The sequence below is a fragment of the Vicugna pacos genome, chromosome 15, assembly GCF_048564905.1.
Source record: "Vicugna pacos chromosome 15, VicPac4, whole genome shotgun sequence".
NCBI lineage: Eukaryota > Metazoa > Chordata > Mammalia > Artiodactyla > Camelidae > Vicugna > Vicugna pacos.
In genome coordinates, this window is record NC_133001.1 from 4,147,772 (window position 1) to 4,172,832 (window position 25,061).

Below are 25,061 nucleotides of genomic sequence, written 5' to 3' on the forward strand. Positions count from 1 at the left end.
ATAATAAACGAGCTTTTATCAGCCTGCATAGAAGTGTATGAAGTTCTCAGGTTAAAAAATGGAAGAGTTCATGTGTTTCCTTTACTCAGAGGGCTTGGAGTTTCCAATAAAAAACTGAAATTGGCTCACAAAAGTGTCGCTTTTGGTATATCTTCATTATAAATTGTACTTTCCAAAATATGTTTAACCTTTTAAGGCATGTTTAGAACAAGCACGAATAGAATGAATCATTTTTAATTTCAGAAACTTGACACATTTCTACTATCTGTGTCTTTTTGAAGTAGTAGTTTATAGGGAAACATCTCTGTCCTGTGCCTCTTTTTTCACTCTTTTGAGGTTCAAGATCATTTGTCAGATACTGCTTTAAAGCCTACTGTAGACCTGAAATTTGCTCTGTGTTTTAGACATAAAAGTAGAATTCAAAGTTTTAATATGTCTATACCTCGAACACAGAAGTCTAAACGAGAGGATAAAACATGTACACAAAATAACCATGATCTAAGTGAGGTTGTGATTTAGATGCTGGAAATTCCTGATTGCCATTTCCTGTAGGGGTATGGGATGTGACTTCTGTTGAAAGGTCTGTACCACAGTGAACAGCCCTCGAATATTTATGGAAGGATGAACACTGAGGGGGCTGCAGGCATTTTATATAAAGGTCTCTCCTTCGGTTGAGGATGGGGAGAATACCTTGATGACTTTTATACTTAAACAAAAACCTAGGTCGAATGTTATTTTACTGACGCAGGGATTACACATGTGCGTTTTGGTAGACTGTCCGGTTGACCATCGTGTTTGTGTTTTTCCAGGGCAGTCGAAGTGAAGTAGGGCCAGTCAGACCCCCAGGACCACCAGGTAAACTGGTCAGTAATATTTCTAGTCTCCAGCAGCTTATTTGCTTCCTATAAAATGCAACAAATTTAAAAAAAAAGCCAGGAGAGAAAAACAAGTTACAGAGGGTGATTTCATCACCCTTGATTTCTCTTCCTGGGTGAGTGTGTGAAAAGGTAAATGTGAGATTTCCAGTTAAATCTAGGAGACCCCCAGAGGGTATTTCAATCTACGTGGCTGGTAGCATTTATTTTAAAACTGGGGAGATGTGGAGGGCTCCGTGTGGCCTCTGCTGGTTCTTGGAATTGGAAAGGACTGTGTGTGAATGCTGCCTTGTTCTCAGGCAGGCTTGTTTACACAGCAAGTGGGGCTGTCCTCATCCCAGGGACTCAACTGAAAGAGCCCACAGTTGGGAAGGTGCGTAAAGCATGGAATTGAAGACCTCAGAGGTGGGGTGGTGGGAGAGGGGATGGGCTCTCTTCTCCTGAGAATGTGGCAGGTTGGAGGAGCAGGATTAAACCGAGCCCAGCACATTTGTTTCAGACAGGAGTCAACACACCTGAGGCCGTGTCTGGCTTGTGTGTTTTCTTTGTTGCAATAACTGTGCTTCTGGGGACTCTGTGTTTGTCCTTCAGGGTTCTTTGGGTAGCGCTGGCCTCCCCGGCGTTCCTGGCCCCCCTGGACTTCCAAGAATGAAAGGTGACAGGGGTAAGCTCTCAAGCTGTCCAGAAGGTTCCTTGTTTGGAAGGCTGATTTCTGCTATGTTGAGAAACCAGGCTTGCTTTGGGCCCAGTGGAGAATTTTTCTAGGAATTATCATAGAGATCTATCCAGAAAGATATCCTAAAGTACTGAGAGTGGAGGTTAAGAAGCCAGACATCTACTAATGCAATAACTTTTTAGAAGGGAAAAAATAAAAGCCAAGTAAAGTAAAAATTTTAGCTGTAGTCACACTTCCTATTTAGTTGTAAATTTACATTCCTACTTGCCACATTTTACCTGAATGTGGTCAGAGATCACTTCAAGTGGCCAGTGAGTTTTTGGACAGTTGTCTGTTTCTCCAGGTCATTCCTGACACTTGCTAGGTGGTGAGAAGATGGCATTTCTCTTCGGTTGGCGAAACTGGTCCAAAGGGTGAACCGGTAGGCTCCATCGTCCGAATAGTGTGAAATACAGGGTTTAATGTGCGTTGATGAGTTTCACCAGCACTGGCCGATTTGTGGGCAGTTTCTCTGAATGTGTTTTGTGAGTGACGCCCAGGGTTTAATTTGGTCTGTAGCTTGATCTACTATTTTTACAAGCTGGAGCTAATGAAGGCTTTGCCTTCAAGACTACACACTGTCTGCCTTTGAAAAGGGTGGTCCTGTCTCTCTTATTCACTGAATTGGTTTACTCCAGGCTGATCATGCCCTCCTGAGCCATACCATTTTTTTTTCTTTACCCAAGACCTTAGCAAATAAACTATGCAGGTGAATTAGAGTTAGACCTCCCTCTGTTCTTTGCTTTCTGCTGTCAGAGCCCTTTCTAACCCTTCCCTAATTACAAAATTGCTGGTACAGTCAATAATCCTTAACTTTAGCGGAAACTCAGCCTCACCTCCTGGTTTTCTCCAGGCTGTTTTCTAGTTGGGAACAGCCCCTGACAGCTAGATTGGAAAGCCGCTGAGAGCACTGTGTATTTCTGCATGATCTAGGGGGCGCTGTGGGGGCTTAGGAATGCTTAGCAGTATTGGCTGGTGAAAATTGAGCCAAGGGACTAAGAATTTTAAACAATGTGACATTTAGTCTTACTTTTTAGGGTGTCTCTGGGGAAGAAGGTGAAGCAGGAGAAGGGTGAACTCGTAAGAGCTTTTTTTCTGGTTATTGATGGAGACTCCCTGATTTTAACTCTATTAGAAGCATACATGTTTGCTTCTCGCTGACACTGCTATCCTTGCTGACTTCTTTAAAGGCTAAGATGTTGCTTATATAGCTGGCAGATGACCCCCTAGAATTGTAGCCAAGACCAAGTAAAGCAGAGGGAAACACCCGCAGATCAATAGACCTAGCCTGAAGCACTTGGAGGGCAAAGTGTTCCCCTTAGGGGGCAAATTTTCAGTCACTTTCCATCTAGACATTCAAGGTGATTCTTACATGACTGTAGAAAGTCTATGAACAGTGTTTATCATGGAAAGAAAAGGAAAGTTTTGTTACAGTTGGAAAGTTGTGGCTCACGAGTGTGACCCTGGTGGCCATTCTCTTGAGTCTAAAACCCTCCAAAGAAGTGACTTCCACCCCCAGAGGAGGCTGCAGCTGCAACTCCAGGAAGGCAGTGAGAATGAGAGCAAGTTGCCGCTGCCGCCGGCACTGCTGGGTCTGCGGGCTCAGCTGCCTGGTTTTGACACAATGTAACGTGACCTGGTGTGGAAGCACACTGGGTGCTTTGGGGTGGGGAGGTGACAGAGTTCTCATAAAATCTTTTCAGAGAGCTTTTAGCACAGGAGAAAACTCTGGTAATGTTGCTTGATTCAGATTTTTAGAATTTAGAGTTACTATAAGTGTGACATCTGAATTAGGCTGAGCTTCCTAACAATTAAGTGAATGACAAAAGGATTATTCTAATTCTATTTTCTATTCAAACTGTTCATTTTATAAGCTAAGAGGACTTTTTTAAAAAAAAAATTTGAGGGGGAGGTAATTAGGCTTATTTATCTATTTATTTAATTTATTTTTTTAATGGATGTACTGGGGATTGAACCCAGGACCTCTGCTATACCCTCTCCACTAAGAGGATGTTTTAAATTATTCTCTTTTGTAGTGGAGATGCACTGATATGCTAAAACAAGCTGAATTCATACCTAGAACCAATGGTGGGAGATATTGAAGTTTGTTTTTTAGGCATAAAAGTATGCATATTTATTCGGATAGACTTTTGGGGACAAGTTTGAAAATATTGTTAGGGTTTCAAAACTGAAGCCACCTGGTTTAAATATCTATTGTGTTATATATAACAACATGGTAGTTTAATATTTTTTGACTTACACATTTAATTCTCAACACCTAGCATTTTAGATCTGGATGGAGCCTTGGAGAGCTCCTATTCAACCCTGGTATTTAGCAGACAAGGTCACCCATGGCTGGGAGGTTACAAAGCTCACACACGGTCATAAAGTTAAGTAGCAGAACTAGGACCAGAATCGAGATTTTGAATCTAATGTTTTTCTGCGGGGCCAGGGTTCTTTTGTTTGTGGTGTTCTGTAGACTTCAGCAGCACAATCCCTCTGAAATACTTTTACTGAACTATCAGATGTGAATACACTCTTCTACTATAATTGGGTTTTATTGATTTAGGGAGATATAGGGTTACCTGGCCCAAAGGGATCTGTAAGTATAACAAACAGTTATGGTATAAAAATAAAAATATCAATAAAACTGTAGAAAATACAGTGTTCTGCTTTATGAAATCATTCTGTAAAACTCAATTCTAAAAGGACTTACATTTAAGGAAATTAATGTCTAAATTTATTTTTTAAGTAATGAATTAGTGCAAAGGAAAAAAAAAAAACCTTACAACACTCTAAATGGAACTGCATTTTGACCTAACCATGCCAAGGGAACTTTTTTTTTCCTAAGTGGCTCACTGAGTATATGTCGTAATTTGTTCCATAATAAGTCACTTTTACAAGAACTGAACTGTGCTTAGCAGTGAAGAGAGGATAACTGAATTTCCTTGTCAGTGATATCACTGCAAATATTTCAGTAATTTTCTTAATCTCCTGCGTATTCTACTTGCAGAAGTAAGTCACAGGCACTGTGCTTAAGAAAATACAGATAATTATTAGAGGTAGAAAATGGTCACCTCATTCAATTGATCACTTTACAGAAACTCAGCTGATGTCCCTAGAGATGAGATGAGTTCAGAATTAGAGAATCAGTAGCAGACCTCTGATGATTTGCTAAAAGTTGTGCAGATTTATTACAGTAAGAAATTTAGGGTAATATAAGGAGAAAGGATGAAGCTGACTTCAGTCTCAAGTGTCGCTACCAGCAGGATCCATTACTTTCCAAGTCACTCCTGTTTCTGGAATCCACCACCCCCTCCCCACCAAAGCCCCTCTGTCCCTGTGCAACACATTATCCTCACGGCCGCCAGTGCCGTCTAGATAAAAAAAAGGTAAAGCCCACAGCCTGTCCCTCCTCTGCTTAAAACCCTTCAGGAACAACACTTCATAGAGTAAAACCACAGCCTTAGCGAAGCGCACACAAAGCCTTCAGCAAAGCGGTCCCTGCCTCGCCAGGGTCATTTCCGACCTCTCTGGAGCTTTATCTGCTTGCAGTTCAGCTAAATGTTTCTTCATGCTGTGTGCTCTTCTCCCAGCCTGGAGCACTCTTCCTCTTTCCTTAGAATAGTGCCTCCTACTTAAGCACTTAACACCATCCTCAGCCCAACTTTCTCCGGAGGGACCCATCCAGGCTGGGTCCCAGTGCGCTGCCCTGGGCTGATCACACAGCACTGAGATGGAAATGATCACACTGTGTCACTTCAGCTGCTTGCATGCTGCTTCTGAATGCCCTGTGACAATCTCGGGCTTCAGTTGACAACTCTGTACCTAGGACTCCCTGACAGCCATGGCTGAGGACTGAGAACAACGTAAAGAATGAACTTGGGTAGAATTTGGGAATGGAAATCCTCCTTTACTGTCTAGAAATAATCACTGATGTCCAACGGTGATAATTCAAGTTATAAAAGAAAAATGTGGGTGAGCAATGCAGATGTCAAATGAGTTCATTTCATTTAATTTTGGATATACTACTAGGAGTTAGTTCTTGATTTATCGCCACCCTTCCTACCCTGTCTTTCCCGACCCTTCCCAAGTAACACCGATGAAACTGAAGTACAGCCCCTGCATCAGGGGAAATGGCTGCTAAGAGAAGGGCTTCCCCTTTCCTCAGTGACTTCAGCCCGGACAAACCCGGCAAGTGGGTGAGGTCTGTTCCCCGGGTTCTATTTCAGCAGCCCACTCCTCAACTGATAAATTCTTTCCCAAAGACCCGGGACCCCTGTGATGTCCTGGCCATGTTGGCCCTTGACATCTTCATCGAAACTGCCTGCCCCTTGTTCTAGCAATATTGCAGACATTGCCAGCCAGGTATCACCCTCAAATTTGGTCTCCTTTGTTTTCTCCTAGTTCTAGTTCTTCCTCTCCTCCTTCTCCTTCGCCATCATCATCGTCGTGGTCACCTTGTCCTCCTTTTCCTCCTTCTTCTCCTCCTCCTTTTCCTCCTTCTTCTCCTTCCTCTCCTTCTCCTCTTCCTCTGTTCTTCTCTCTTCTTCTCCTCCACTTCCCCTCCTCCTTCCTCTCCTCCTCCCTCTTCTTCTTTCTTTTTAGCAGCTTAGAGCAAAGCCATTTACTAAATCTCAATTCTGCAGGTAAAAGTTGGGATTGATTCAACTGGACTCTACTTGGAATCTTGAAAAGCCAAAAACAGGATATTGGATGGCTAAGCTCTTATCTGAAGGCTCTGGGGAAGAACCCACTTCTGAGCTCATTCATATCCTAGTGGTTGTAGGACTGAAGTCTCTGTTTCCTGAGGCCACTGGCTGTCAACTGAAAGTCCCTCTCTTCTCCTAAAGACCATTCACATTCCTTCTTATGTGTCTGCCAGTTCTTAGTGCATTCTGAATTCATTTGGTTTCTTCTCTGGGTTTTATTTTATTTTTTTTGTAGTTGCTGTGGTTTTGCATCCTAGTCACCTGACAGGTCCCCCGCCTTCATTCCATCCTCAGCTCTCCCCACTGACCCTGACTTTCAGGAAGTCTTTTAAGCCATAATTTATTCAAAGAAGCAATTTTGACAGGTTGACTTGATGAATGTCAGGGTTTTTGTTTGTTTGTTTTGTTTTTTTGCATAAAGAGAGATTGGGAAAAAGCATACTCCCTGAGCTTTATTTCGATGTGTCTAGGGAAAGCATTGCTTCACCACCTTTTTTCTTTTAGTTTAAAACATTTGAATGTTGGAATGAGTAGGCTTTTTCTAGACGAATGTTGCATATGAAACAGAAGCAGGATTGCGTTGTTTTATGAACATTCATGTCTTGAGCACTAGCATTCCCTCGATGCCTCCTGCCCTTTTATCTCTCATTCTTATTCTGTGAACAGTTGTACACCGGAACTAGTATGCCACAAATTCCACTAGAGGTGGTTTAACAACAAGTGAATGAATTTAGTCTCCTTTAAAGCAATCATTGTAGATGAGGACTTTAAAAATGCTTTTAGTGGTCTGCTTTCAGAAGAAAAATCTAATTGGTTTATGCTTTTGTGCTAAAGAAATAATTGGTTTATTTTTTAACATCTTTAATATTTAGATTTTTAACTTCCTCAGCACTTAAATTATGGACTCTCACTTTTTGTTTGGGTATTTTAAATACATTGATTTAGTTCCTGCTAGTATTTGATAGTTCCCAGACATATGTGACTTCTCCAAAAGCTCCAGAGACTATTATATAGGCTAAATGACTTACGTTCTTGGAAATATATTTATTTGATGCTTTCTGTATTGCTGATCTACCACGTAACATTTCTTGTGAACTCAGCGGTCTTTTGGTGGCCAGGAAAAGTTAACATGTTTCATTAAAAACTACCTTGCTGTTAGAACTGGATCAAAGTATGAAGAATGTGGTTTCAAAATGGATTGTTCCAATTAACATTTTGAAATAATAACCATACCAAAAAGACAGATCTTTAAAAAGTTCACTTGAACTGGAATTTTAAGAGATGGGAGCATTGTCATGTGGCCTTGTGTGTCTTTACCTGGAGGATTCGCAGCCTCTGGGCAAATACCTCTTAGGTAATGGAGCTTAAGTCAACCCGCAGCTTCATGTCAGTGCCTGTGTTGGTATTAAGCAGACACATTCCCTGTGCGTGGCCCAGTTTTACAGTTCGCTGTTGTGTTCCAGGCAGGTAACCCTGGGGAGCCTGGCTTGAGGGGGCCTAAAGGAAGCCGGGGGCTTCCTGGAGAGGAAGGACCTTGAGGACCGCCTGGACCATGAGGCGTGCAGGGAGAAAAGGGTGCCCCCGGCCTGCCTGGTATCCAGGGCCCTCCAGTGAGTGATGGGCAGTACCTGGGGTTCCCTTTGGAAACTCCATCCCAGTACTGGGTGGGGGCAGAGGGGCAGTTGGGCAGGACGAGACCTCAGCTCCTCAGCAGCTGGGCCATTTCCCTTGTAAATCCAGACGATCTGGCTCCTTGCCAAGTCCGACACTTGCTCATCTAACAGTGTCCCCTTTATGGTTCCATGTACAACGGTCTGTTTTCTTTTCTGTCCCAGGGTAGAGCACCCACAGATCAGCACATTAAGCAGGTTTGCATGAGAGTCATGCAAGATAAATACGTCAGAATGGCTTGACATTTTGTATGCTTTAAAGGTGGGAGGTTTTTTTTTTATTGAAATGTAGTTGATTTACAATGTTTTTGTTAGTTTCTGGTATACAGCATAGTGATTCAGTTACACATATCTTCTGTTTCAGATTCCTTTTCATTGTACGTTATTATAAGATATTGAATGTAGTTCACTGTGCTATGCAGTAGGACCTTGTTCTTTATCTGTTCTGGACATAGTAGTGTGTATTTGCTAATTCCAGACTCCCAATTTATCCCTCCCAACCCCTTCCCCTTTGGTAACCATAAGACTAACAGACATAAAGGTGGGAGATTTTGAATAACATTAATTTCAATTCTGTTTTATCCAATTTGTTGCCATTTGCAATAGCTTATAGCCTCAAAGAAAAATATTACCTTTTGGGGTTAGCCTGGATTTTTTTTTTTTTTTGCCAATGGGGTTGATTTACAAGAAAGTACACCCCATACACACACACACACACACACACACATTTTTTTCCCCTTTGGAACACAAATTCTCAGAACCTTTCTCCTGTTAACATCCTACCACCTGCTGTGTACCTGGCACTGACCTAGACTCTCCCTGTGGATTATGTGAGTAGTAACTGGCAGACTCTGTGCCTCTAGGAAGCATAAGGACATTGCTTCTACTCAGGTACCATGGATGTAGAAAATCAATAACTAGAATTTTACTAAAGTAGTGATATATTTTTGCATGTTAGCCTTTTTTTCCAAATTCATCTGTAACTATGGCAATACTATTAATTATCGTGTTCTTTCATACATTCATAAGGTAGTAAGTTTATCTAGTAGGTTCATCAAGTTTTCCAGAATGGAATCATCACCTCTGTATTTGAAAACCACTGCTGTCGACATTTTATCTTGAAACGATATTTCAATTTTAAATATTTCACACTGAGAATATTATGACTTTATGCTAACTCTTACCTAAAGAAGGCCAGCGTAGGACACTCGTATTTGAACAACTTTAAAATCTTGGTTAAAAAATGGGTTTCCAATTTATATTCTCCTTCACACTCTAAAAGCTTTTTAAAAACACTGCACTAGAATATTTCCCTGAGAGCATTTTAATGGGACCATTTTCCTGTTCTCCATGGTTACTGTGGATGGTTCTTAGTCTCTTTAATGATTCCTGGAAAAGCCTACACAGTTATTAATTTTTCAGACAGACTGACCATTCTTAGGGAGCGAGCACTAATGTCTGGTGTCTGTTCCAAGCATGAAAAAACTTCTGAGAAGGATTATTAATAGGAAGTCATGAATTCTCTGGATATTTCATGTGACTTAAGTATCTTCAAGCTAAAAATGTAAGCCTGGGTCTCAAAGGGTGTCTTGGTACTAATTCTGGATGATGTCCTTGGCTTTCAGAAAGCTCCTGGACATCCACTCCCTACCCATGTTGAGAAACTCACTTTCCTCCTGGCTTTCAGATAACCAGCAGGTTCAGGTGAGACCCTCACCCCTGAGGAGCACCGCTTAGCCCAGAGCCCTGCAATTTAAGGACTTTAATTCCCTCCCCCGTGTCTCAAAGCAGCAGGACCAGGTTTATCCAGGGAGGGCTGAATAGAAAAGCATCCCCAGTGAAGCTTCCTGGCAGAAAGCTTGTGAAAAAAATGACCCTGCTTTACTTATTTCTCACCGCCTGTTTTGAAGCTGTGGTGACACGCTGAGAAAAAAACACACTTGAAATACCTCTCTTTTCATTTGAATCACTTGCATGTGTCTGACTATTCTGGGCTCTTTTGTTTATTATCTTCTAGGGCATTTTGCTGAGATGGCTGCTAGCCTCAAGCGTCCCGACTCGGGAGCCTCTGGCCTCCCTGGGCCACCTGGACCCCCCGGTCCCCTAGGACCCCCGGAGAGAATGGTTTTCCTGGCCATAAGGGACATCGTGGCCTCCCAGGCATGAAGGGTCCCCTAGGGGCTCTCGGTTTGAGGGGACCTGAAGGTAAGGCATTTTGCCCTTGTGGAACCAGGGACGTACACTGCCCTTTTTCAGATGAATTCACGTGTCCTAGCAAGCGCCAGCTGTCTGCGCGGTAAGATGGATTGCTCCCTTTTCACAGTGGTGATGGTCAGGACTGGAAAACTGTTGTTTGATATTTTCTTTACCTTGGTGTGTGACAACAGTAGACCAAACACCAGAATTAAGGTCCCTTGCCTTTTGGTGCCAGTGTTTTTCAGTTACAGTCTGCCTTAACCATAGTTCAAGATAAACCTCATGGGATCTGGTAAAGGATCATTCAGGTTTTTATTTTTATCGAGACCCCTAGAATCATCATAGAGTTGTTCTGAGATGGCAACCAGCCCTTGAAGATTTGTGCGTGTCAACTTAAACCAACAGTTTGTTAGGACGTCAGAAAGGTCACATCAGGAGTTAACGCGGCCTCCCCCACCCCCCACTTTCTTGCCTCCCTCTTCTTTTAAAGAGTGACACTGGCTGTCAGATTTGAGGGACTTTTTTTGTTCAGCTCTGAAATTCAGTCTAACTTTATTCCTTATTTAAGGTATGAGAGACTGTGAGAGAGTTTGTTTCTTCTCCATTTATTGAAAGCAAGCTAAGCCCCTGAGACCAGTTATTTTGCAGGGGAGTAGGCTTATGAATGGGTTAGGTATTCCGCAGAACTTGGAGGAGGGCTGGCTGCCCCCGGTGGTGTTTGCTAGTTGAGCTGAGTAAGTCTGTCAGCTTGGGGTGGGAGTGTGCCGGGTAATTTACAGAGAGAACTGAGAGCGAGGAGTTTATGTATCACGAGGAGGGACTGACAGCTCTCCGGGGAACTTCAGAAAGACATGGCACCAAAATCAAGAGAGGATGTGTGTTTTTTAAACAGGGGTGCCCCAATTAGGGATAAACATTATGGTGTGAGTGGTCAGAAGTCAAGCCAGCTGCATTTTGGGATCTGTCTGTGAATTGCTGACACGTTCGGCTCACTGCACCCTCAGCTGGAACAGCGTTATTCATTATTTCCTATTTGGCATGCGCAGAGCGGTGTGTTAATGGGGCCCCGGGTCAACCTGGCAGATTTCCAAGTTTTCAGAGGCTGAACACAATCAAACATGGAGAGAGCTCAGAGTGCATCTTAAAGAGAACCGGGTGTTTGAAAGAATCCCATGGCCACTCACCTTGGTCCTGCTTTTACCTTCAGTTCAGGAATTCTGACCAGAGGTGCTCTCCCCCAGGGTCGGGCCCTGCTTCCTGTGTCAACTCTTCGAGGAAACTCCACTGCTGCGGGCGGACTGCTGGCTTAGTTGTCTGTGTTGTGGCAGAGCCCATGCTTTCCTGAGTTCCCTGCTGAGCCGTGGTTCCCAAAGAGTGGCCCCCGCTGCGTCCGCATCATCAGAGACCTGTTAGGAAAGCAGTTCTCCTGCTGGCCCAGACTCACTGAATCAGAAACCCTGCAGTGAGGGCAGCAGTGTCCGTGGGGGGCATCACCCATCTTCCCACTGAGAAGGAGCATCTTGTAGGGCTGCCAGCCCTCTCTTCTCTGGCTAAAGTGAAGTCTCCATATTTGGGACAGAGCTTAACTTTGACTTAGTAAAGACTGCTTCTGAAGTCCCACCTTATTCCCTAAGAAAGGAAAGTGTCTGTCTACCTGCTTCCCTGGGAGAGTCTGCAGAGGGCTGCCTCTCCAGCCTGGGCTACATCCATGTCTGGGTCCCCTTCCCAGAGGTTTTGATTTACATTGGGCTTTCACAGTATTCCCCAGGGGATTTCAGTGTGCAACCAGGGCTGAGAAGCACTGGAAATAAAGGGGACCTGTTCTGGAAACTTCCTGGGTTGCTTGGAACTGGAGCATGGAGTTGTGTCTGGGTTGGGCTGGGTTGGCCCTAGCAGGTGAACCTTATTTTGAAAGGAAGAAAAATCTGTTTCTATATTTGGAACCTGGAAAGGATCTCTAGCAGTAAGTTCATTCATTAGGCATAGTTTGATCATATAAGGGACTGTTTCTTCCTGCAGTATTTGTGACATAGCCTAGAATCTGGATGTGATAGAGTTTTTTTTTTTTCCCTAAAGAACTTTCTCTCCCCACCCTCCTCCATACCTTTCTTGGCATAGGGTTCCTTTAAAACAGTATCTTCTCTCAGTTTTACTTCTTAAAATGTGGGGCGTGGACAGAAAGGAATAATCAGATGGACTCTTATCAGTCAATACTGTCACAATTTGGAAATGTAAGATTCTTGATAAGTGGACTGAATCTTCCTTGTCCATCACATACACTAAAAGTCCTATTTAGTTGAAAACACGTAGTGTTCTACTACCCAAAGGTTACAGATCAAATTTTTCTTGAGAATAAACACTCCACCATTTGAAACTTAACTGTTCTTCTGATCAGAGATGTGTTTCATTGCCTCTTGTTGCCTTTTTCCCCCCCACTTAATAAAGAAGGAATGGTGTAGGTGCTGGTTTCCATGGAGATGCTTTGAGAGCCTTTTTCCAGAGACATTGCTACATAGATAAGTTTTACTAATAGTTCAGGCTATGTCTTAATCAAATCACTGTTTTCTTTCTAAAAACTTACTCTGAAAAACACAGCAGAACATTTTTAATAGGAACTCGTAGAAACAGGCCTCAGATCATACTCAAAGCTTAAGTCGTGTTGCTGTGTATTTTGGCTTTCATCACCATGCTTTACACGCTTTTACACAAATGCGTTGGAGCCACAGCCTTGTTGTGTGTCTGTTTCATGTGTGTTCATGTCATGTGACGCTGGAGCAGAAACACAAGAGACCCCCGACTGGCCCAGTGTTCACCTTGCTTAGGATCACGTCAGTCTTTCATGTCATAAGTACTTTTTAAATGTTCATGGTTTGGGGTAGTTTTCAGTCTCTGAGTGAGGCTGTGTGTATGTTTAGAATTTTTTTTAGTGTGAGTCAAGTAGATATGTCGCTATGCCTTGTCTCAAGCCTCTGACAAATGTTATTCTCTGTTCTTCAACTTTTTATCTCTATCTGAATGGAAGAGTGTTTCATCCTTAAAGGTCAGAGCCTGGAGAGTGGGCTCTCCTGTCTATTTCAGGCTCTAGGCAACATGCTTTTACAAAAGGTGCAGAACCAGCATGGCTCAGCCCAGGACACAGAGCACAGGGCTAGAGCTAAGGGAACAGATCTCATAGGGAGTCAGGTTTGTTCTTCCCTATTGCACCATCCCTGTGAAAGCTGCAGTTTAACTTACTCTGCTCATCTCATCTCTTCAGAAAATGAGGCACAGTCTATGGCCAGCCTTGAGATTTGCAGTGATATGACATTTAAATTGCTAAGTTAACTAGAGAGCTTAAGCTGTTAGTTTTAAAAATGCTAGTTGTCTTAGCTTCCTAATGCAGTAAGGCCGTATCGGTGATGAGTGTAAAAAATAACTAGTTCATGTGAGTTCGAGCTGAGCTGTAAATCCTTACACAATACTTATAAAACTTTGTTTTGAAAAGGTGGTTGACATGGTAAAAAATCTTCACACAAGGAAATTCACAGCTAAAAATTGAAGTATGGTTACTATTTAAAGATTCATTTCATAATTTGAGATTTTTGACTGACAAATGTGCATATGGTTGTACAGATACTCTATTTTTGTTGTGTACGTGGCTTAGTTTTTAAAATTATAACGAACCTGATAACATTGGATGAGGTTGAGCTGATATGAATATTTGGAAAAAATGATTATGTATAGAATTTGTTGCAAAATGCCATTGCATCTTCTAACAATGTAGTAAAATAACAATATAATACTATACTGGTGGGGAAACAGGTAATGCCTCCTACCAGGAGCAGTAGAAGTCATTTAGGACCAGTTAACTAAGGTTTTGAGGCACTTTGTTAATGAGGCCAAGGTTGTGGGTTTGGTCTCTGCAGGGGCCAGTTTAATACAACTTTGTTCTGTGGCTGCTGGATCCCCGAATTCAGTCAGCTGTCTTGCAAAGACACATGGTTGGTTGCAATCCAGATTTCCTTTATTCCCTGTAAATAATGAGACAGAATTGAAATGTACTCCCTTGTGACAGCACCCTCTAAATTTCAAAAATTCATTAATTCATTTTTGGTAATACTAAATGTACATTGTTCATGAATTTTAAAGTGTATAAAAAGATATTCAGTGAAGCATGTCTCTCCCAGCCCCATCTCCCATCTGCCTCGATTCCTTTATCCTTTCTATTAGGTAATCACTATTATTAGCTTCCAAAATATCCATATCTGTGATGATCAATGAATGTATATTTTTTCTTATATCATTTCAATAAATTGTATTGTCCTTTAGTAAGTGGTCTGGCCCTGGCTTTTTTCACTTAACAATGTCTTGGGGATCATGTCAAAGAGCTTCCTGGTTCTTCTTCACAGGTGCATAGCATTCTACTCTATAAAAAAGTACCACCATATATTTAACCCTTCAGTGGACACTTAGATTGTTTTTAATCTTCTGTTAAATTTTTTTCCAGGTTGGATTTGCATATTTCTGATTAAACTTATTCCTGGTTATTTAATAATTTAGTTGCTATTACAAATGGGATCTTTTTTCACTACATCTTATTCCTGATTGTTTGTATATGTGAAAATTATTGATTTCCATATATTAATTTTGTACCTTGCTCCTTTACTGAATTCTCTTATTGTTCGTAGATTTTGAATTGGTTTTCTAGGGTGTAAGATCAACAGTCATATCACCTGATGTTGCAGAAAAATGTGTTACAGCTCAATTGTGACAGCAACCTGGATCCAGGCGAGAAACCAAGCAGCACTCGGAGAGTTGGAGAACTCAGGTTTATTACGCCAGCAGACCCAGAGGAGTTAACACTCCAAGCTCTGGACTCTGTCTGTAGGTTTGCACAGGCCTTTATAGGCTGCCAGTTTTACACTTTGCAACATCATATGTAAATAAAGTATAACAGAAGTTGACCAACCAGGAACAAGCTTTATGGAAATAGACCAATCAGGAGTGAGAGAAATAACCAATCAGGAGTGAGCTCCATGTGACTGAAGTACTACAAATGGACCAATCAGAAGTTAGGGAAGTGGACCAATCAGAAGTGAGAGTAATAACCAATCAGGAGTGAAGGAAGTAATCAATCAGAAGTGAGCTCAGGGAACCAATAGAATTTTAGGGGTAAGTAAGCCGTTTCAGAGGCAAAAAGTGAGATAGAGCCTCTGGGCCAGGGAACTGGATGGTGTTGGCAGGAGAGTAGTGGCCCTGCCTGGGGGTCCTGCTGGTCTTTTTATGGGGCTTCCTGCCTCACCGAGAACAAGGGTAACTTACACCAAATAATAAATAATAGTAAGAAAGTAGGCGTCTTTATAACATCCTGACTGGAGTGGAGCTGCTGCTTGTGTTTCACGTGAAGCATCACGCCAGCCAGGGGTTGAGACAGATAAACTTTATCATGCTGAGGAATTAGCTAGCTTCTTATTTTATTGACTGTTGTATCAGGAATGCATGTTTAATTGTCTGGTGTCTTTTCATCATCTAGGGATATAATCATTTGATTTTTCCCCTTAGACCTCTTAAAATAATTAACTTGATTTTTCCCTTGCTATGTACTTACTACAATCTAGTTTGTAGCAACATCATAACTTTTTGATTTCTGAATGTAGGCCTTGCTTTAAGTTGAAAAATATGGAACTTTATTTTTATAGATACATAGAAAAATAACATTTCTCTAATGAAATCCAGGTGACATGGGAGAAAGGGGTGATCGTGGCCTTCCAGGAAGATGTCCCAAAGATGTGCCCAGAGCTACAGGTCTCCCAAGTAAGTATGAGGTGGGGAAATTGGTAGCAAGTGGGTAGTCTGGCTAGAATAATATTTCAAAGAATTGCTCTTTGATTACTTGAGTTTATCACGTGATAATAATGGCTAGCATCAATTTTTCAAGACCAACTTCAATGAAGAGTTAGATAATCTGTAAATCATGTCTGAATTCTTTGAGTGAGAATACATGTCAGGGCTTGAAACAGCACTTTATTTTTTAGGGGTAATTAGGCTTGCTTATTTATTATTTATTTATTTACTTTTTATTTTATTTTATTTTATTTTAAAATGGAGGTACTGGGGATTGAACCTAGGACCTCATGCATGCTAAGCACATGCTCTACCACTGAGCTATACCCTCTGCCCACCTGACATGTAACTTTCTTGAATAAATACTGAAAAAAATAGTGTCAAAGTCCAGCCACAAGGCGCCTGTTATGAAATTGAGTGAATTTCTACCCCAGCTGCTCAATTCCTCTTTGTTTAAAAAGAGCGACAGGAAAATGAAACCAAGTTTCAATTGTTTGTGTTGTCCAGGGAGTTAACTGAAATTTATTTTAAATGCTTCTCCTTCAAACGTACAGACGGTCCGGAAGTCCACATGCAAAAATAAACTTGGACATTTCTAACCCTGGCCACCAAAAGCCACACACAAGTACATACCCAGCTGGGTCAGCTGAGGTGACAAAGTAGCCTCTGTGTGAAGGGCCCAGATTCTCACCTTGGGCGTCTGTTCTCCTTCCACACTGGTTGCTCTGTGGCCGGAGTCTCGATGGCCGCTTGCTCTTCCACTGGGCGATGGCTTCCAGGTCCAACCACAGAAGAAGCCTGAGAGTGTGAATGGCACGCAGCCTCCCAGCAGACTCCCCGATCGCTGTGGGGCCGTGCCTCAGGAAGGTCCCCAAAGCCCCGGGGAGGCAAATCAGGGGAGGGGGCTTGTGCTGAAGGAGGAAGGAGGGTGGTCCACGCTCCCACAGTGGATTTGGAAAACTCGGTCAAAGAAAATCTAGAGAAAGAAAAGATGGTTCTCTAATTCTGCCGATGGCTTGCATATTCAATCAAGGTTATAATTGCCACCCCAAACATCGTTGCTTTCTGATTATCCATTTCATTGCACCTTGGGATTTTCTCATTTAAAAGATTTTTTTAAAAAATACAAATACATTTGGAGAGAGCTCAAACACTGCTTTTCTAAGACTGATTCATGGGCCTGTCAAGACGTTTTCACAAATCGATGATTGTGATTGGAATCACAAGGGAGGCTTTTACTATTGGAAAAGGAAAGAAAATGTGGTTGGAGTTAAATGAGGCCAAGAGAAGATTTTACTATAGAGTCTGGATTCATTGATGGACGTTTAGAAGAGAGAAGAGGAAAGAGACTGCTGAGTGCTCCTCTCCTTTATCAATAGTAGGAATAGGAGGTTTTAAAGCTGATGCAATAGCATCACTGCAATTTACTTAATTATCTGTGGGTTATAAATCCCACAAGAGCCTTACAATTTCTCCTCCCATTTTGTTAACAAATCACTTAACTGTTCTTGGACCAGAAACGTGCACGGTTTACAAGGTTTTACTTTATCAAAAACATATGATTGTTTCTGGTGACCCTTACTTTAAAAAAAACCTGTGGATGAGCCACGTTTTAAGTTTAAGAATGGGGAGATTAAAGAAGAGCCTCTCGCATGTGCGCAGTGCCCCTGGCCGCCACGAGGGGCGCTATTTCCCACCTGCACCCCCCACTCACCTGGGGTTTGTGCGGTGCCGGGAGGGGGCTTCGCTGATGAGCTTTTTTTAGCACATCAGACCATCCGTGTGTGGGCAGACGGTAAGGTAGGACAAGCTCATCACTGGCAGCTCTCCCTGGCCCTAATCTTGTCTCCTTGATGAAAAAAAAAAATTGTTATGGCCGCTCTTGGAGTTAATACTTAAATCTGATTTGTTAAAAAGTTCCATGGACTCCCCATCTCAGGACTCCGACACCTTCCCTTCTGGGTTTCCTTTCTGCCTTTTACCAGCCTGTGCCCCTCTCTTCCTGGTCCCACTCGGAAATCTGGTCTTCCTTTTGGGGCTTTGGTTACATTTTCATTGAGAGGATATTTGGCGTCACTTAGTGAAAAATCGGAGTAGCAGATTATTTTTTTTTGAAGGCACTAAAGATTGAACCCCACTAAGCATGCACTCTATCACTGAGTGTACCCTCCCCTGCCCCAGATTACAGATTATTACTATTATTTTTTTAAATTACCGCTTGCTTTCCGAAGCATGCCACTTCCCCAGGGCTTTGGCACACTGGCTCACTTCTCCGGAGGCCCCAGCTGGGGCTTCGGCTTTCTGTCAGCTCACATCCCCTTGTCTGCACGAAAAGATGCTCAGCTGTCAGTTTCCCAACCCATCAAGTCCCTGAGCAAGGGTTTTGGGGGCCATTTCTCCCCTAAAGCGAGTGCTCTGAAACGGGGCTGTTGGGAGCTTGGGCCCCACAGTCCAGACGCCTGGCTCACATCTTGACGGTCACTAACTGGCTTCCTGACACCAGACAAGTTCTTAACTGCTCAGTGCCTCAGCTTCCCCACTTACCAAAGAGATGATAGTCAAGAGTCCCATCTCCCAGAGAGCGTAATTCTGAGAATGAAAGGGAAGGAGGCAGCCCATCTGACATGCTTAGGGCGGTTTCTGGCCACCGCCCCTGCGCAGTCCGGGTTCATGCGTGGTGCTGCTAGTAACGTAGCAAACCCACTTCTGTGTGTGGAGGTGGGTGGTGGGCAGAGCTGGGCCCTGGTTCAGCCCTGGTGGCCTCTTCCTGGCTGTCGCTCAGCGGGAAGATGCTGCTACTCCCGACCCCTCAGACCTTCCCTCCGCGAAATCTCCAGCTCCGCCCACAAATGCATAGTGCTAGGTCACAGCAGATCGTGTCACCAGCTCACTGTCCTCAGAGAGGCTGGGCCATTCTTCATTTCCTTGTTAGAGCTTGAAATGGGATTAAATGTGCTTTCTGGTCTCTCCCAAACCTAACGGATGGGACTTCAGGACCTGAGGGAACCCTCAGCAGGGCCCTGTTCAGGACCTTGTCCAGAACCTTCTAGATACATATACATCTCATGTCGAGGAAAGAGCCTGCAGAACAGAGTATTCTGCGACCTTCTTTGTTGTCCCTGTTGTTAGATTTGGGACTCAGCCTGTTGAGTGAGAAGACGACCGTTTGGTCCTTCTTGGTGCTAATATAGCTGATGAATTTGAAAAAATGGCACTGACTCCTTTACTATCTATCCAGCGATCAGAATTCCTTCATTCTTTCTGCACAGTTTAGTTCTCTGTCTCTCCTCCTTACCCCTTAGTTGGTTCAGTGTTAAAGATTACGTGCCCTTTGGGATTGTGATGGTCCGTTGCCGAATACGGACCACAGGGCATTGTTATCACCATTGTGTGGACTGTCATTTTGGCCTTCGTGCTCTGCTGTGTTAACGTCAATAGAAACCATGAGTGAGCTTCTCGCGGCCAGAGGGAGGAGGGCAGACAGGTGAGAAGTGCGGACTCAAGCCCGGCTGCCCTTTTACTTACTTTCAGCTGCGCTGCCTCTCGGTGCGCTCGCATCTTCTCTGCACGGGGGAGAGGATAACCGCACCTACTGTCCGGCCTCATTCGGGAGGACCTGTGGGTGTGTTCGTACCTGTAGAGCACTTAGAATGGTGCCTGGCTTGTAGCAGACGTTCTGCGAATTTAGCTCTTACCGCTATTGTCATTCCTCCGTTTATATTTGAAGAGAGACAGACGTAACACAGGTCCCAGGCCCCGACAAAGGTCTCGGGTGAGTGACAGAGGCAGATGTGCGTATGTCCAGGTTCACGTTGTGGATGAAAGGATGGGCAGGCTGGGCGGGTGTACGATGAGCTGGTCTTGCCATCTGAGGCATCATCTGACTGGCGTGTCCCATAGCTGCTCAGTGTCTTGATTCCTCTTCTGCCTCCCACAGAGCTGTGCAGAACTCACAGAGCGGGATCTGTGGGGCTTTAGACCCCGATCCCTGCCCCTACCTTCCATCTCTCACCAGAACCTTCCGTGGCGTCACTTGTCCCATCAAGAGTTACTCTTTGCCTGCTGCCCCAAACTTGTCCACTGGGGACCAGTTCATTGGCACCCTGGGGATTTTAGGAAAACATATTTAAGGATGGGTCTTGACTTCTCTTTGTGCATTTAAACACCGGGGAGAGGGGTCAGCTAAGTGACAGTCGTGTGTGGACCACCAGGAATGTGGCGCTCACCATACCAGGCCACGGGACCAGATTTCTTGTGCAAAATCTGCAGTTAGGTGAGCTGTGCTTGTGAATGTTGAGTGGGAAAAAAATCCCGCAATGCAAAGGGCACCTCTGAAGCTTAAGTCTAGCAGTAGTCATTTATCCTATTTCCACAGCTGTCCAATTTCCACTGTTTTATTCAGTCCTGGGGATCTTAAGTGAGCAAACCACTAAATACACCAATTCCTTAAACATGTGTGCTTTGTCTAACACCACAAAAGTTAGCTCAGGACAAAGTGAGACATGTAAGAAATTTCTAATTAATGCTGGAAATGTATCCGTGTTTTTTTAAGCCTGTATGCACAGCCCCTGTGATTCCGCAGCGTCATTAGAGCCCTCGGAAGGGTCCTGGCACGTTGAGCCTTCATCAGTGTAACGCGACTGCCCTCTAGTGTTAGCACAGAGAATGACACCGATGTTCACTTTAAGAAAAACGAAATGTTTGGCAATAACACTTTATAGGTCCTTGAAATTTTGGAAAACTGTAAAATCATCAGGCAGCTAGTGTAGCTAACACACCCATGAGGCCAGCAAGGCAGAATGAGAACACTCTGGATCTGGGCTTTCTCTTCGCAAGAGTTGAAAAGCAGTTTTTAGATATTTGTTAATGGAATTCTTGAGTAACTTGAATGTGACTTAGTGTCACCCCAAAATTAGGTTCCCACAGAATAGTCTCCGAGCACCTTGGAGCCCAGGTCAGGGCTCACCAGAAGCTGATAAGCTGTTATGGGAAGGCTAGTTTTTCCCTCTGGCCACTTTTACAGGGCAAAACCTCAGACAAATAGCTTTAAGGATCATCATCTTCATCCATCATCATCTTTAGTCATCCTCTATCATTTAAGAAAGCATTAAAAAATTATTTTGGAGGGGAGGAGGTAATTAGGTTTCTTATTTATGTTTTGGAGGAGTTACCTGGGATTGAACCCAGGACCTTGTGCATGCTAAGCATGTGCTCTATCACTTGAGCTATGCCCTGCCTCCTACAAAAACATGTATTAAGGCCATTTGTACACACTGCTGGACAGTGGGAGGTCCAGTGCCTCCTGCCAGTCTGCAGCCACGAGGGGTGTCCTGCTCATGTGTGCAACTTTTTGTGTGTTTCAGGTGACCCGGTTCCTGCCAGCTATGGGAGGAATGGCCAGGATGGTGGGCGAGGCCCCTCAGGGGTGGCAGGCCTCCCTGGTGTGCCTGGCTCCCCAGGACCTCCCGGCCCTCCTGCTTTCTGCGAGCCAGCCTCCTGCACCGTGCAGGCTGGTCAGCGGGCATTTAGCGAAGGTCCTGACTAGTGAAAGGCTTAGCGCTGCACCGCTGTCAGCGTAAACCACACTTGGAGAGGAAGCTTGGGAGAGAAGCACTGCCCGAAGCGAGGGCAAGGGGATGGTGCCTCACCTTCAGGTTTATTCCGGAAGACCCACCTGACAGTCAGAAATCCTCTTCCCTTTCCTGTGGACGGGAGCCAGCAGAGCCGTCAGTGACACAAACAAAACCCCTCCCTTGAAGCAAATTTACAGTCCTGTCCCCGGGACCGTAAGCCTTAGCGTGCTATACACGCTGCGGACCACTGCGCCAGGAAACAAGGACAACGGTTTGGACACCTCAGCTGCGGTAGTTACTTTCCTTCTTTATTTGGATGTTGTTTCAGCGCTGTAGGGGATTACCAGACTAGGTACCAGGAGACCCCACTAGGGATGAGAGAATCGGTGCTCAAACTCCCCGTCAGTGTGCGCTCTCGGGAGTTGCAGGGAAGGCTGGACCACATGGAGTGACTTCCTTACAGCTGTGGTGGTTTTCACAGTCGGCGTGGATTTTTTCAAACTGTATTGCATCTCCCACCTGTTAATATTTCGGGCTCTTCTATGTGAAAGCAAAGAAGGAATTTTAATATCCTGCCAATCATAAGTTTTATTGATGAGGCTATTTATTTTAAAGGTTTGAGGTAACACCTCTGGTTGTACCAAAGAAGCAATAAATACGATTTCTTAACCTTGCATGTTTTCTTAGTCGTAGTCAGTGAAAAGAAGTCTGAGCTGATTTAGAGACATTAGAATTTTTTCAATTACTGGTATTTCTGTGGGCATGCTTGTAATATTAATACTTTTTTTCTACGGTGAAATTAAAAAGCCCTTACTGTTCCCGGGAGGGTGTTACCATGACGGAAGTTCTTTATATGTGGGTGTGTGTGTGTGTGGTGGGGGTTGGAGAGCGGGGGCTTGGGGTGATGAGGAGGCCTGCATGGACTTTTTTGAAATCTAACAAACATGGGACATGAAATCTAACATATGGAATATGAATCCATATCCCACAAAAATGCACAAATGCATATGCAAAAATATGTTTGCATGTGATGTCTGAGATCTCACTGACCCCCTCTGCCTAGCCTTGCTTGGTTTCTAGGTGAGAAACCAGTCTTCATTTCAGTGCTGTGTTAGTGCCCTCCTATTTAGAACTTCACTGCTGCGAAATGATTTATGTTCTGCCATTTTTCTTATAAAGGCAGCTCAGCTAGAGCACCGCATTCTTACCAATAAGATGGGTATTGCCTGGTCACTCAAAGCACTTTATTACTGTTTACACAGTCACATCGGCTTGCTGTTTTAGCAACCTCTACATGAACTGTCGATCAGACTTAATAGATGAATTTTGTGTCGCAGTGCCTGTGACTGACTTGTCCCGGGCCGTAGCGCGCTGCTCAGAGTAGTCAACATCTTCAGTGAGTTCATGGAACTCCATTCTCTCAAGTCAAAGGGAGGGAGGGTTTTTGATATTTTTTTCCTCATGTGTACTTTCTACACATTTAAAATTTTTAGTCCCATTTGTTTGCTCAAATCAATCATTTCATAATATATATTTGAGTTTCTTTAAAACCGCTCCCAGCATCTGGGCCTGTGCTTCTGGCGTGGATTGTGTTTAAGGGGAACGTGCACAGCCTGACCGCACAGATCAGTGCCGTCCACCCCCAGGAAGGGCGCTCTTCCTGCGCGTGGAAGAGACGATCCTTGAAATGGAGGTATCGTTATAACTGCTTCAAAGGGCCTTTAGAGGAGGTGGCAGACCTTTCCGGGTCCTGTGACAGATAAACAGGTGCAAAGAAACTGCCTTGTCATTTCACCAGGGTGGTTTTATTTTAACTGGAGTGACACAATCAAATACGACAAAAGAGAAATTATTCAATAACCAAATACATATGTTTCTCGGTTCTGTAATATCCAACTCATAAGAAAATTTAAAAAAAAATAAAATTTCAAAGAAAAAGTTCCTTTGACTGTTTTACAAACTTGAGAGACAAAAGGAAGTACAGTGGCTCCTACAGATACAGCAATTGTGGGAATGACCACTTACAAATGGATTGTGCAAAACGAGCAGATTCCAGACGGTGGGAACGATCCGTTATAAATCCAGTTAGCTGAAGTCGCTTATGGAAGCAGTAAATTCTGGACTGAGAAACTGCAGGGACAAGTAGCCCGCAAATCTCCAGGAAAGAGGGCTGGTGGATATTGAATGAGACCAAATAGCTCTCTTTAGCAAAGCAGAAATCTCCAAAACCTCTGAGCTACCTCTCAAAGGTGGATGAAGGGCCACCTACAGAGGGGTGGGCGGGCAACCCCAGGTGGTGAGAAACATGCAGGTAACTTCCTCCAGGGCAAGAGAGTTATGATTTATTTCTAATCAGTGCTTCGATGGTATCACGATGATTTTCATCCCGAATGTCTGACAGATTGGTTAAGAATTATGGAAATCACATCCCAGCATGACTGAGCACATAAATTCTCCATCATAGTTTGGCCTAATTGACTTTGTCTAGCAGAAGAGTACGAATGAGTCATCATATCAGTGACATGACTGATTTGATCATTTGTGGACACTATATTTCAAGCTGACTAAATGAATACTGTTATTCTTCAACATCATATGTAAAATCTGATTTATCTGCAACCTGAATTAAGCTTCGTGTAAATCCCTGCTTTGGAAGGTCACCTCTGATTGTATTATTATTATTATTATTATTATTTTATTAATAGGCTATTACAGCATCTCTGATGTCTAACATCTCTGAGTTTAAAAACAGACCAATATAGAGGGAAGATCACTAGAAATACATACAACATACCGAATATCCAGAAAATTGCTTTTTAACATTTTCTTGTCTGGAGTCCAAACAAGGGATAATTCAGGAAATTTGATCATTCTTCTTCCCTGCTGTGGACATTACTGCCATCTGTGTGAAAATAAACAAATGTTGTGTATTGGAATGGATCAGAATGATACAAGAGAATTGCCGGCCACCAAGTTAGGGGACAATGTCACACCCTCCTTTGGGGCCTTAATTATCTACTTTCTTTTTGTTAAAGGAATTAGGCAACTGCCACAGCTCCACTTTACCTGGCGTGGTATCAGCTGGCCCAGGCTTTCCTGGTGCTCTTTGCTGCATGTCATGCGTACAGAGGCGGGGATGGTGAATATACAGGAGGCTGAGCAGAGATGCTCCCGGTGACACAGCTCCATTCCTCTGGTTACACCCAAGGGAGATGGAGTCACACGTGTCAGTTGTAAGAAAAAGAGCTTCAGTCACTGTGACAGCTCTACTTTGAAATGCACCATATAGCAGTCTACTCCCCTGCTCCTCAAATCACCAGAATAAATTCAGGTTCTTGAAACCAGAATAAACTGGCCCAGCATGAGTGGAATTTAGAAAAAGAAAAGTTCCTAAATATGCAATTTGTAAGAAAGGATACAGGCCATATCCTCTGGGAGTAAAATGAGCAGAATTTATAAAACAGGAAACTGAATTAAGTCTTCTTATGTATGTGAAG

At 43.5% G+C, this 25,061-nt stretch overlaps 1 pseudogene; it reads left to right on the forward strand.

Annotated features, from left to right (window-relative positions):
* Positions 1-1,259: 1,259 nt before the first annotated feature.
* On the forward strand, positions 1,260-22,238 carry LOC140685985 (uncharacterized; annotated as a pseudogene).
* The last annotated feature ends 2,823 nt before the right edge of the window (positions 22,239-25,061 follow it).